This window comes from Amblyomma mixtum, chromosome 6 (genome assembly GCF_055824585.1).
Source record: "Amblyomma mixtum isolate Tamu chromosome 6, ASM5582458v1, whole genome shotgun sequence".
In the NCBI taxonomy this organism is placed as follows: Eukaryota; Metazoa; Arthropoda; class Arachnida; order Ixodida; family Ixodidae; genus Amblyomma; species Amblyomma mixtum.
The window spans coordinates 13,771,434-13,785,714 of NC_143017.1; the positions used below are offsets into that span (position 1 = coordinate 13,771,434).

Consider the following 14,281-nt stretch of genomic DNA (forward strand, 5'->3'; position numbering starts at 1 on the left):
ACCTACTTGTTTGGCATGGCAACCATGGCTGTATTTGAATGGCCGATGCTGGGCAGCAGATACTGCGTGCATGTGCCTATATGGTTGACAAAATGAAACTCATCAATGCACTAACAATCTCAGTGGGTCAAATCCATCAAACGTACAGTCTTTGTCAAAAGTAACCAGGCTGCATGGTTTGCTTCTAGCTCGTACAGTGGATCCCTCACAGCTTCCCTAAAGCTGGAATGGTAGCTAAAGGTAAGGACTGAGGGTCTTATTACCTTCCAACACGTTTTGATCCTTAGGAATAACACAAGGGCTCCACTATACAAGCTAGAAGCAAACCATGCAGCCTGGTTACTTTTGACAAAGACTGTACACTTGGCACTTTATGCTGTTAGAATAAAAACTGCAAGACAAATTTCTCTTTTTTACACGTGCATTTGTTGACTTGACAGTTTCAGAAAATTTTTTTAAAAAGTAATGACTTATATACTTGGGCTTAGATTATCATTAGCAAAATATTTGAGAAAAAGTTTAACTTCATTGTTCACAAAATAATAAATTGCAGGTTTGCAGAGCCCTGCATGCCTGAATCCGAACACTCAATTTCATTCAGAAAATTTTATTGAGCGTGCATTTCAAGACATACTAATTCAATTAACAAATTGTTAACCACATAGCTGGCCACACAGCTTCTTTGTAGAAGGGTTACGAATACAAATATATACACAGAATATTTCGACAAGGCTGCACTCTTATACATGCACCTTGGTACACAATTACTAGTACAACACTGTTTTTCAAAATAGAAATGCAGATGTATATAAACACAATATGAGGATATAAATTACACAGCATATTTCATACTAAGAATTGATTTGGTTTTCACGTTGGATGAGAGAACTCCACTATAAAAAATGCACACCTTCACTGTAGTCTCAAGAAAGCATATACCATGGAGGTTGTTCTCTCGACGCGCGTTTCAACGCTGCCGCCTCTCACGTCGTGCTGCCGATCAAACAGCGTCACCATGTTTTTACGACAACCTACTCTCTACGACTGCTACGTTGGGTATTTTGTTAGCCTTGCTGATCTCCCATCAATATATAAAAAAACTTCCCCATACAAACAGAAATCGGCATGTAATTTCGTGAATGAGCAAAGCAGCAAGCCATACTGCCGTGAGAACTCAGGCATTTTTCAACCGCAGCGCAAGCAACAGGTCGTTAATTCGCGCGTTTCTACCAGTGGTAATTGCTCGCAATCGCTGCAATTTCTGTGGATGCCGATAGGGCTGAATACCCAATAAAAATACCAAAAATAAAATAAAAAGTAGGATACAAGCTTTTTCACAACGAAACCGAAACAAAAACTGGTTGTCACCGCCAGGTGGCTGCCGGTAGCTGTTTTTCTGTATAACCCTCATGGCGGTTCGGGTGCTGCGTCGCGTGCATCGCGCTTCGGCGCTTGCTACAATTCGCTACTTGGATTGTGAGCCGTCGTGAACTGTGTTGTGGTTTGCGTGTGTTTCTTCTTGCTCAAGGGTGCACAATCGCGCAGTGCTGTCGACGTAGCCTATTCGAGGCAAAGTGTCATTTTTCTGGTCTCTCTAACTTTTCAGTCTGTGCGCTTCTTTGTGTAGTCCAGGGTGGGTGTCCAGGCACAAAGACGCGCGGGCAGTGTCGCGGTGGAAATGTTCCAAATAAGGCCTGGAATATTTTCTTCTGTGTGACTACGTGGTAGAGAGTGCCGGCTACGTAGCACTCGTGCTGAACTCTCACTGGTTGGTGTAGTGCCCGTGACACGAAGGCAAACAGCGTTCTGCACGACTACGCAATCATCTGAAAAGGTAAGCAGTACTCGCGCATTATCCGAAGCATATAATGCTGGAACGGTGACCTGTCGTACTGCTGCAGTATTCGTGTTCAATGCTATAAAAAGCGTTTAAGGCGCTTTTGTTGTCGCCGCGGTGAGTTGCTCTGCCAAGAATTGTCGCTGTCGGTACTTGTTTTGGCAAAGGGGATGCGACCGTGCGTGCGCTAGCTTTGCATGATTTTGGTATGCGCATGTTTGCGCGTTTTGTTTCTTGTTGAGCACAGATTTGTCCTCGTATATGCCTCGTTCTACGCGTTTCTGCCCATGCTTGTTCACACCACCGCGCACGTTTCAAGGAGCGGCACTTTGGCTGTGCGTAAAATGTATGATTGTCTTTCAAGATAGCGTTAGCACTTTGAGGGGGATTGAAACACTTTTTATTCGCCGCGGTTTTTGCTTGGCCCTAGACTGTTGAACCTTAGGTCGTGGGGTCAATCCTGATGGCAGTAGCCGCATTTCGATTTAGATGAAATGAAAAAAAGAATGCCCCTGTGCTGTGCGATGTCAGCTCACGTTAAGAAATTCTAGGTGGTCTAAATTAATCCGGAACCCTCCAATACGATCAGTGCCCATTTTCCGCATCTGAATTCAAACCCCACTATAAAGAAAGCACTGTCTCAGGTTGCAGTTACCAACGAAAGTTAATTTCCGGCCGTCAGGATCTAATTTTTAAATGAGTATGTGAAGATTTTTTTTTTTATGATACCGATAGCGTTTCTGGCTACCCAGAGTATAGGATCTTGCATTTCGATCACTCTGCTGTTTGAAAATTGGTTTCTGAGGAAAACAAGTGACGCAATAATTGTCTCAGTTATTACGATGTTTATCTACGCTTTCGAACGCAGATTTGTTTTGCTCAAAGCAAGATTCCTTTACTAGTGCTAGGGGAACTGATGCATTTTAAACTGGGTAGTTTTCCTTTTTGTTGAGGCGTATACTTGGGCAAGTATATTTTTCCTGCTCTTTTTACATTCATGTGATATTCACTGTTGGACCGAGTTCGCATGCTTGTTTTTGTACTGCTGCCATAGTGATAATGGGAAATTGGTATCCGCAGGTGGCACATCTGTCTTCCAGTCCGAGTCAATGGCATGGATTTTGTGGCCACCAGATGAAGTCAAAAGCTGTGTTGTAAGTTGTTACTGCATTGTGCTTTGTTCTTGTGGTTGCCATGAAATGTTCTCTTACTTTCATTGCTCTTTTCCTTAATGCTACTGCTTGGAGCAGTTTGGATAGCTCTGGCCTGATATGTTTACATGTTTATATGAGTAATATTAGTTGGCTGTCAGAATGGGCCGGTTGCAGGCCATTTGATGTTTTACATTCAATATTGCTCGTCTTTTAACCGTTGCATTCTATGCATGAAGTGCGAAATGTCTGCATGTTTTTGGCTGCATTATGTGATACTATTTGACTAGGAATATTAACATTATGATGCATGTGTGTTAACTTAAATATGTGTTTTTATGCCACTCATCGCAGGTCACAGATGTAAAAGAAAAAGTGCACACATGAGAACTGGTTTCATTACTGCTGCCTTGTTTTTGCTAAGCATGGAGAGCTGAGCTAATTGGTTCTGGGTAGAATTATGAGACATCATTCCAGTGTACAAAAACACATGAACGAAGAGAGTAGACTCCATAGACCCCATACTTCAACTGAGGTTGATTCCACAACATGAGCTTTTTACATGCAAAGTGGTACTAGTGACCCCTGTGGCTGAAAAGTATTTCCTCGACCAGGTAACAATTATTCAAGGTTGCAAAAACAAAAACATAGGCGTAAGGTTAGCTTGTCACTCAAGTCGAATGCATTGGCGTGACTAAACATTGCCTACCTGGCTGACCCAACACACATTTGCGTTGAGATAATCTATTTCTTTTTCTGCCTGCCTTCTCCAGTCGCCTTACTTCGGCATTGACGCTGTCACGACGCTGTGACAGCATCAATGCGCTAGTAAGGAGACTGGAGCAGGCAGTTTTCACAGGAGAAATTGTAGCCTTAGTGGTAGAAAGCCAGGTTCGAGAGATGAAGTGTGCTGGGCAGCGCAAGCCGGAAGACAACGCACATTCGCAACAGGGACCTGTCATTGTGCCCTATTGCCATCAGGTGTCACACCGCCTCAAGAAGGCCAGTGACAAACACGATGTACATGTCGTATTTTCAGCTTGGGAAAGCTGGGATGCATGTGCCACCTGATAAATGACGTTACGAAAAAGCCTGCCTACAAAACTAAGCACACCAAACCCCTCGTTAAATATGAAGTTGACATGGTGTACAGCATCCTCCTTGCCTGTGGCAAACATTACATTAGACAGACGAGGCTAGCATCAATGAACGCTTGCTTGAACATTGCAGGACAGCTGATTCATTAAGTGGCAGAGGTCATTTAGCTGAGCACATTCGCCTTTGGTCGCACAAGCGAGCATGCAAGGCGTTTTTGAAAGAAACACATGCCTTGTGCAAGTTTAGCACTTGAAAGGGCTGGGAAATTTTTTAAGCCTTTTGTATCTCTGCTGAAAAAGAGAATTACGTCAGCAGCCCTTCTGCAGCGCTCCAGAAAAAGAAATAGATTATCTGGAGGCAAATATGTTTGTTGGGTCAGCCAGGTAGGTGATGCATAAGCGTGCCGATGTGTTGAACGTGAGTGGCAAGATACCTTTGCCCCTATGTTTTTTTGTGTTTTGGTTTTTGCCGTCCTGAATAATTGTTATCTGGTGGCGGAAATACTTTTCAGCCCCAGGGATCACTAGTACCCCTTTGCACATAAAAAGCCTGTGTTGTGGAATAAACCTCAGTTGAAATATGGTGTCCATGGAGTCTACTCTCTTCATCCGTGTGATTTTGTGTGCTGGAATAATGTCTCATAATTCTCCCTTGTTTTCAGTGAATAAGGAGGGCTTCTGGTGTCTCTTTTTTTGTATGTGATGGTTATAACAAAGTGGCTACCCATAAACTGTCATTTTGGGCTTAATTGAAGGATCCTTGGGAATTTGTTTGACAGCATATTCCATGGGCACTTTCTTGAGAAAAATCAGTTATTTGTTACCCATTTCACTGCATTAACCATTGCTTCTCATCATGTCTCGAAAGTCATTGATAAGCACAAGCTTTCGAGTACCTGAGGGCTGTGTGAGAAGCCTTCTGACATACTTTAAACTACTGAGGATATCTGAAGACAGTTTTTACCAATAATTGTTAGCCAATCCAAACCTCTTGGTTCTATCCCTGACAACCTGAAGCTGACCTGTCAATAATTAAGGCTGGAAACCGTTCTGATCCCCAAACTGTTCTCCTATTTTATTGATGTGCATTTTGCATGAACTGTTAGAGCACGAAATGAGTCCGCATATTACTTGCAACCATAATTCAAACTAATATTTCTATACCAGTCATCACGGCTCCCATTCTCTTTACTAATGTGCAATCCAACTTTTTGAATTCACAACAGATTTTTACCCAAATTTAGATTCTTTATTTTAGGCAAGTGTCATCGACTTGAATTTCTCCAAAGCTTTTCATGTTTGTCATTATAACCTTTTAGCTACACTCTCATGCTTGAGCCTTCATTCTTTGATATTAGTGTAGATTCATTGCTTCCTGTTCTACGGCTGGCCTTAAAAAACTATTGTACTTCTTGTCTTATGAAGCCCAGCATATCAATATGCAAAATCATAAGGCGTCCCTCATCCTGAGTCACTTTGGGATGTTAAACCCCCATAAACCAAACCAAACCAAGCACATTACTAAAGTACATTTATATTAGCCATTCAATAACAGTCTTTGTCTTTATGTCCCAACCTTGTCTTTATGACTGCATTATTCAGAAGGATGCCCCAACTATCTCAGCTACTCTGACTGTATTGACTTTTGCAAGATGGATGAATGGTCTTGTTTGTAATTCATCGTGTCAAAACAGCGCAAAGAAGAGAAAGATGAGGAAGGAATGCGACGGTGCGAGTGCTGACTTTCAAGAAGGTTTATTGGAAAGCATATCAAAATATATACACTGTGGCCTAAAAAAAGAATGAAGAAAGGGCGCCTTGTAACATTCACTTTGGATCTGTCAAAAACAAAACGAAAGTTGAATATGAAGCATTTAAGAGCATGAACTCTTAGGGAGCGATAAAGAAGGTGTGTTAACACATTGATTGCGTTTTTTCTACAATTTCAGTGGCCTCGATCATCTCATGGACAAACTTTTCTGTGTCTGTCTAGCACAATGCAGCATAAGAAATTACGCCTCACAGCTTAAAGGATGTGGCAAACGATCGCAGTCGCGACAATGAAACATGAGATTCCCCCTGCTAGCTTTGTTCACATCGTAACGGTGGTCTTTTGACCTCTCATTGGCACCATTGGCACATTAGCCAGATGGTTCAACTTTAGATTATTACATAGTTTCTTGGCTCTGGACATTGCTATTAACAAATCAGCTGTTGTGTGACACTTGAACTCAGAATTAACTGCCTCCGTTGCCTTGGACAGAAAGATGCCTTTAGACATGACCACAAAACCACCTTCTTTATCAGCAGTTGAATGCGATAGGGCCCACCGTCTTAAACCCGTTACAGTTCAGCCTGCGGGCAAGTTCCTGGCATGGTTCAAACCACGACACCCCATCAACCAACGCCCCCTGAAACACACCTGTCACGCTCAGGTCGAGGCACAGGAAGGCAAGACGTCAAAGTATGGCAAACAGCTCCAGAATAGTCCTCTTCGAAGGGACAATGGCAAATTTTGGCCCGTATATGCTTCAAGCAGCAGACGAGGCAGCAACTCAGTGTCGACATTGTGCACCTTGTTTTCAGACACTCGTGCCTTGGCTTCTCTGCTCCGGGCTAGTGAGCGCAAAGTTGCTGCAAAGTGGCATTCCAGATGGCTTTCACCTGGTCAACGGTTCGTGACACCGTCAACCAGCCACTCCCTGGCTTGTTTTCAGGCACAAGAGTTTGACAACAAGGTGCACACCTTCAGCTTGGAGTCGCTGCCTCGTCTGGTCCTTGAAGTGCTTATGGACCAAAATTTTCCATTCCTCCGAAGAGAACTATTGTGGAGATGCTTGCCATGGTTTGACGAGTTGCCTTTTCCACGCACAGACCTGAGTGTGACAGGTGTGTTTCGGGATGTTTTGATGCAGTGTCACGGTTTGAACCCTCTTTAGGAACTTGCCCACAGGCCGAACTGTGTCGTATTTAAGAGGGTGGGCCCTCTTGCTTTCAACTGCTGATAAACGGTGGTTTTGTGGTCGTATCGAAAGGCGCCTTTCAGTCCAACGCCACAGATGCAGTGTATTCTGAATTTGAGTGCCACTTACTATCTGATTTGTTAAAAGCAAAGTCCAGTGCCATGAAACATTAACAATCTAGAGTTTAACCATCAGGCTAATGCCATCAACTTCAGTAAGAAAAATTGTCCAGCTATCTTCTTAAAGACCCATATAGGTTACTGCTCCTTGAGGGTTGTAGTTTAAGAGAATGGAACCTGTCAGAAACAAATCGCCTTCTCTTTGCGACATAAAATTAAGTTGCTGAGCATTGATGACTCCTCTCGTGTAAGATCTGCAGAGAAAGTAACGCAGTTTCTACACAATAACTCTCACACCAGTTTCATGGGGTGCTATGTTGACATCAAGGATTTATATTACGCCATCCCTCAATCAGGATCAATAATGTGTTGAAGAATTCATTAACCTAAATGGAGCAGTGGCATTCCAAACGTCTCAGGCGTTTTGGTGAATAATTTTGTCGCACTTTTAAGCTCATACCTTCAGTCCACCTTTATTACATTTCAGAATAGCTTGTTTTTGCAAAAAAAACTATTAGCGCCGCTGTTACGTGGCTTATTGCAGGATCTCCAATCCTGACGAAGCATTGTCTAAGGTGAGAGAGGAGTTCAGTCAAAGCCTCAGTCCACTTTGAATCACCACTGAAATTATAGAGGATAATATGTCATCACATTTATTGGATCTCAATCTTGGGTGGTTACACTTGTTGGGCTTACGAGCCAAGGGAAAACAAGCTACTTTTACCATTTTCTTCGGTTCAGTCTAAGCTGGTCAAGAGGTGTCACTAACCTTTGCTTCAAAAATTCCTTAATGAAATCCTGTTTGATTGCCATGACATCCAGTTTTGCCCAGCTCATATGCCGTTTGTCCTTTACTGGATATTCAGAACCTTTGTCAGTGTCTTTAGCCGATTGCTTTAAGCAGAAGTTGAAACATTCCTTTTGTGCCCCCGTCGAGACTGTAACTCCCAAAAGGAAGTTTGTACGTACCTTTCCCTACATCCACAATTGGTCGCACCGGTTAAATAGGCAGTCGAGTTGGCGTCGATATTGTTTTTCTAACCCTATGAAGTTTCAGTACCTGTAGTCAACCGAGATTATCCATCAGAGTCTCTTCGTGCACTGCACAGAAGACATAGTGTGTTCGAACGCCTTGAAATGCGGCTATGTTTACATTGGGAAAACAGGCAAGTGTGTCACTGAGAGGTTTAAAAGACCACCACGACGATGTGAACAAAGCTTGCGGGAGAACTTTGATGATTCACTGTCGCAATTGCAATTGTTTGCCAGATCCTAAACGCTGTGAACTGGAATTCATGTTCTGCATTTTGCCTGACAGACACAGAAAATTTTGTGCGTGAGATAACCGAGGCCACTGAAATTTAAAAAAAAACCGCAATCACTGTGTTAGCACACCTTCTTTATCGCTTCCTAAGGAAGAGTTCATGCTCTTAAATGCTTCTTTGTCAGTTTTTGTTTTGTTTTACACTCATGCAATGTGGTTGACACAAGGTGCCCTTTGTTCGTTGTTTTTTTAGACCACAGTGTATATATTTTGACGTGGTTTCCAATACACATTGGCGATAGTCAGCACTCATGCCATCATATTTATTCCTTCGTTGTCCTTGTCTTGTCTGCATTGTTTTGTCACAACGTATTGACCTCCTTTCCCACCTCTAGGGTTAATGGTATGGAGAAACCTTAACCAGATGCAGCCCCACATACTTGGAGCATGTCACGATACATGCTGCTGGCACCACAAGGGCACTCGGGTTTATCATGAGAGGTCATGATCTGTGTGCTCTTGCCATGCTGCGCAGTTTATGCATAAAAATTTTATTGATTCCAAACTGAAGTATTCCCTAGCTCTTTCAATTTTGCACCAAACTGTTTGATGCTACGCCACCAACTCCCTTTAATCCAACAGCGACACTTGGTACAGCATATGTGTAATCAGTCATCTCATTTGACCACCAGACATCACTGCATAAAAGGGGAAATCGCTCGTTTAGGTGTTCCATATACTCTACAATACTTTTCCACAACTTAATGTTAAATGTTGCTGCCCCGCTTCAGACCAGGATGCCATCACAACTAAATCAAGAAATTTTTCCTGTTCCCATTGAAGAATAAATCAAATCAAAGTTTATTTCCCATCTAGCACTACAGATGGAGGAATCGTAGAAAAAAGCTGCCCTTGGGCAGCTTGACGAGTCTACAATCCTAATTATTGACAGGGAGGCAACACAAGAGTTTATACAATTTTAAAAAACAAGCACATCAAGGAAGCACCGGAGAATACACGAAACAGCAATATGTATACATAATGAAACTTAAACAATGTTATGCAAAAACAAATTATGTAGTTCATGACGTGAAAAAGAAAACAAATCGAGGTTAATGTGGATATACCTATTTAGAAGAGATGGAAGTGTGTACTGAAGGCATTCCCTACCAAGATTTAGTCGAGGTGTTCGCACTGTCCATTCTTCGCCACGTCTTGTTGGATAGACTGATTCTTTTTTCCTTAGTTCTGCAAAATTTTTAAGATTTGTTACATTCTTCTTGATTTCTGTTTTAAAAGTAACACTGAGGCGATATTTATAAAGGTTATGTGCTTTAATAACTCTGGAATGACAAAAGAAAGCTGCACTGGGATGTCGGAACGGTAAATTATATGCATTTCGGAGATATCTTTTTGCATTAAATGAATACGTTCAAGGTTAGTGAATGTTGTAGTGCCCCACACCAACTGGCAATAGTTTAAATGCGAGTTGAATATTGAATTGTATACCAGCATCTTAGTTTTTGTGGGAAGTATGTATTTTAGACGGCCTATAACACCAGTGATTTGAGCTATTTTTTTCAAGATATAATTGACATGATAATCCCATGACATACTGGCAGAAAATATGACCCCAAGGCATTTAAACTGCTCAACAATTTCTACAGCCCTCGAGTTTAATATAATATTATCGTGCAGTAGGATAACTTTATTTTTCGGCCTAAATATGACAGCTTTGGTCTTACTCTCATTTATTTGCATCAGGTTAACTGCAGACCAGACCTCAAGAGCTTTCATTGTGGCATTACATTGTTTGATAAGTTCATGAACATTTTCACCCGAAAAAAATACGCTCGTATCGTCTGCATAGATGAAAAACTTTGTATTATCGCTAATGTTGACAATATCGTTTAGGTAAATATTGAAGAGTAGAGGCCCTAGCGTACTGCCTTGGGGGATGCCGTAGTAGAGCGGCTTCGGTTCACACTGTATACCATTTATGTACACCACTTGCTGTCTAAACGACAAATAAGAACTTAACAATGAGAGCGCTTTTCCTCGGATACCATAGTAGTGTAATTTATTTAGTAAGATTTTATGATTTACCAGGTCAAAAGCCTTTGAGAAGTCCACAAATACACCAATGACAATAGATTTGTTTTCAAGTTGCTTTATTATATATTCCTTTTGTTGGAGTAATGCAAGTTCAGTGGATTTGCTTTTGCAGAAGCCAAACTGAAATGGTGTTAGCAAGTTAAATTTATGGATGAAATTTGACATTCTTAGATGCAGCATTTACACTGGCAAAATAGAGATTGGTCTGTAGTTGGCGAGGGCGTTGCGATCTCCTTTTTTTGTAAAGAACAACTTTTGCTAATTGCATTTTTTCCGTAAAAACTGCAGTTTCTAAACAGATGTTGAAGATGTGAGCAAGTATGGGAGCAATTATGTCAACTACATGCTTGACTGGCCGTATTTGGATATCATCAATGTCACAGCTACTGCTATTCTTAAGATTTGTTATCATCGACACTACTTCGTCTACCGTGACTGGGTGCAGAAAAATTGTTTCATCATTCTGAATTCGAACATATTTGCAAGCGTCAGATCCGGCAGCACGTGTTATAGCACGGGTAGCCAAGCTCGTTAAAAAAGTATTGAATACATTAGCCAGTTCGACGCCAGAAACTTCCTTTCCATCAATATTTAATTTTGTTAATGCAGTGCGTGAACTGTCCCGCTGCAGAAGTGTATTTAATCTCGACCATAGTACACCATTTCGAGCATTCTTAACATCTAGAAGTGACACGTGATAGGCTGTTCGTGCAGACCGCAGTTTTTTAGTCAATTTGTTCCTATATTTCTTGAATACCGCAAGGTCCTCAACCTTCCGGCTGCTCAAAAATTTTCTGTACAGCTTGTCTTTCATTTGTATTTGTCCTCGAAGCTCTGGCGTTACCCATGGCTTGCGGATTCTGCGACTTTTCACACGTGTTACAAGAGGAAAGCAGTCGTGATATATCTGTTTAAAGCAATCGACAAACGTATTATAGGCAACATTTGCATCATGAAGTTCAGCTATCTTACTCCAATATACTTTCATGAGCGCATCCCTAAAGGATTTCAATGATGATTCTGTAATAGCTTGGTATGTGATTGATGTGGACTTACTTCCTATTGTACTAGCGTTCTCAATGCAAGCAAACACAGGAAGATGGTCACTAACACAACAAGATAAAACACCAGAAAAAGCATTCAGCTGCAGAGTTAGTAATAATTAAATCGAGAACAGAATGGCCTTCGCTTGTGACTCTACCTCACCACATTTTCATTGCATGTGGTCCCTCAAAATTATGGAAATAAGTGATATCGCTTGGAGCATTGACACTGGTTTGTTTTACCTTTTCTTTGCTGCTGTTTTTATTTTTTGCAACTGATGTATCAATGGATTGTATGCCTCTTTTCGTAGTGTATCGTCTGCGACATCTCAGCTGTGCTACTGCAGTCACCCTTCTGATGTTACCTTTATATTGTCCCTCTTATTAATACCCCACTAAAAGCCTTCAGAGGACAAAAAACGATGGCTTTTTTATTTTGCTCATTATGGCACACGTCAGGCTTATGTTTAGGGATATAGGAGAGGCCTTTGTCTTCCAGTGGTGCTAGTTATGCTGCTGATGATGGTACTTAATGACGAGCATATGATATATTGAATAAGAACCTCAAATTATTTTTCTTTTTGAGTGCGAATAGCTTCAGTGGTTCTTGATTTAGGCTCACTTTATTCCTGTGGCCACAATACGGAGTTTACTTCTTTAGCACTCTAATACTGGCAAGAATAAAAACTTGTGGATCCTAATTCTTTCATTTCAATCTTTTCTGCAGAGTGCATCGCCCAGTTTTCCCAAGCCCGCATGCACCGGTGGTACATCAACAAGGCTGTTTCATGGGGCCCAGCTGCATTGACAAGTGGCTAAAGAAGAGCAAGAGGAGCATGAACACAAAATAAAACTGGCTGTAGGAGCCTCATCTATTTTGAAATTTGCTGTCTCATTGCGACAGACATAACATTGCAGCATGGCCCCTGCCCCAACATCTCCCAGTCATTCCAACATGTCCAGGCATTCCAACCTGCCCAGTCATTCCAACATGCCCAGTCATTCCAACATGCTCAGTCATTCCAACATGCCCAGTCATTCCAACTTGCCCAGCCATTCCAACATGCCCAGTCATTCCAACGTGCCCAGTCATTCCAACCTGCCCAGGCATTCCAACATGCCCAGTCATTCCAACATGCCCAGTCATTCCAACATGCCCAGTCATTCCAACATGCCCAGTCATTCCAACATATTTTCCATTACCATAATCCACCAAGGTTTCCAGTGTTGGTTTCCAATATTTACATCATTGCCTTTTTTTCCAATAGGGTCTTCAAGCACTCCCTTAGACAGAACTCGTGTAGCATCGTTAGATGGCATTCGGTTGGAAGGCATTCGAAGCGGCCGTGTAGCAGCGGTATAAGTGGTGATCACCTTCCTGCTAGAAGTTACCATAAACGAAAGGATGACAAGAAAGGGAAAGTTTTCACTCTTCGCTGAAACGTCATTTCGAGCCCTAGATTGTTCCACGGTAGCTTGAAGTGTAATGCAAATATGTTTACGCGGACAACCAGACGGATTAATTGCGTATTTACGAAAGTACACTTTAAATGGATGGCCAGCACCAAAATGCGATGTCCCGAAACTCGATTTTCAGCATTAGATTGTTCAACGACAGCTTGTAGTGTGCTGCAAACATGCTAATGCGGACTGCCAATTTGCTAGAATTCCAGTGTTCTTTGGACGAATTAATTGCGTATTTAGAGAAGTACACTTCAAATACATTGACGACACGCAAATGCCATTTCCCGAAACGCGATTTCGAGCACTCGAGTGTTCAACGGCAGCTAGAAGTGTGCAAAAGGACTGCCCGTTTGTTAGAATTGAAGTATATTTCCGATGAATTAATTTCATATTTACGAAAGTTCACTTTCAATACATTGACAAGATGCTAAAACTGCATACATATACGTTTACAAGGGCTGCCCGTTTTCTAGAATTGAAGTATACTTTCGATGAATTAATTTCATATTTCCGAAAATACACTTTTAATACACTGACAAGATGCTAAAACTGCATACATATTTTTTCACGTATTTGAAAAGTGCTCGAAGTATGCTTTAAGTGAGGTATTTTTGGCACATTTTAAAAATATATTTCGAATACCAAGCATGAAATTTCAGGAACGTATTTCTTACATATTTTTAGTGCATTCATGAATACAAAATATGTTTAAAATACAATTTAAATAGCCCACCGTATATTCCAAACGTATTAGTTTTTGCTAAGGGAAGCGCCGAAGCGCGACGCACGCGACGCAGCACCCGAACCGCCATGAGGGTTATACAGAAAAACTAAAGCCCCTGGGATCCCACCGGCGGTGGGTGGGATCCCACCGGCGGCAGGTGGTTGTTTTTTCTTCTGCTTTTCTAATCAGTTATCTTTAAAACGATAACATATTCAGTAAAATTCTAAATTGATCAACACCACAAAATAAATAACTTTAGGAAAAAAAAAATCCCCTGTGCCCCTTGGTTTCTGTGGCTGTTGGCTTTTGTCATATATATATATATATATATATATATATATATATATATATATATATATATAACCGTTGTCACGTTGTCGTGACGGCAGTCCAGCGTTCAGGAAGACAGCAACAAAGACTTTCAAACGAAGCTCTTTATTTGGGCTGACTTGCGCCCTCAAAAGAACTGAATCACTCGGCGGCGGCGTAGAAAGAGAAGTTTAT

General features: G+C 41.6%; 1 long non-coding RNA gene across 1 annotated transcript; it reads left to right on the top strand.

Moving 5' to 3' along the window:
- Positions 1-1,316: 1,316 nt before the first annotated feature.
- On the top strand, positions 1,317-12,436 carry LOC149338241 (uncharacterized). The gene is made up of 3 exons (XR_016283719.1): positions 1,317-1,834; positions 2,918-2,991; positions 12,317-12,436. It is a non-coding gene; the product is annotated as an uncharacterized LOC149338241 (long non-coding RNA).
- Positions 12,437-14,281: the final 1,845 nt, after the last annotated feature.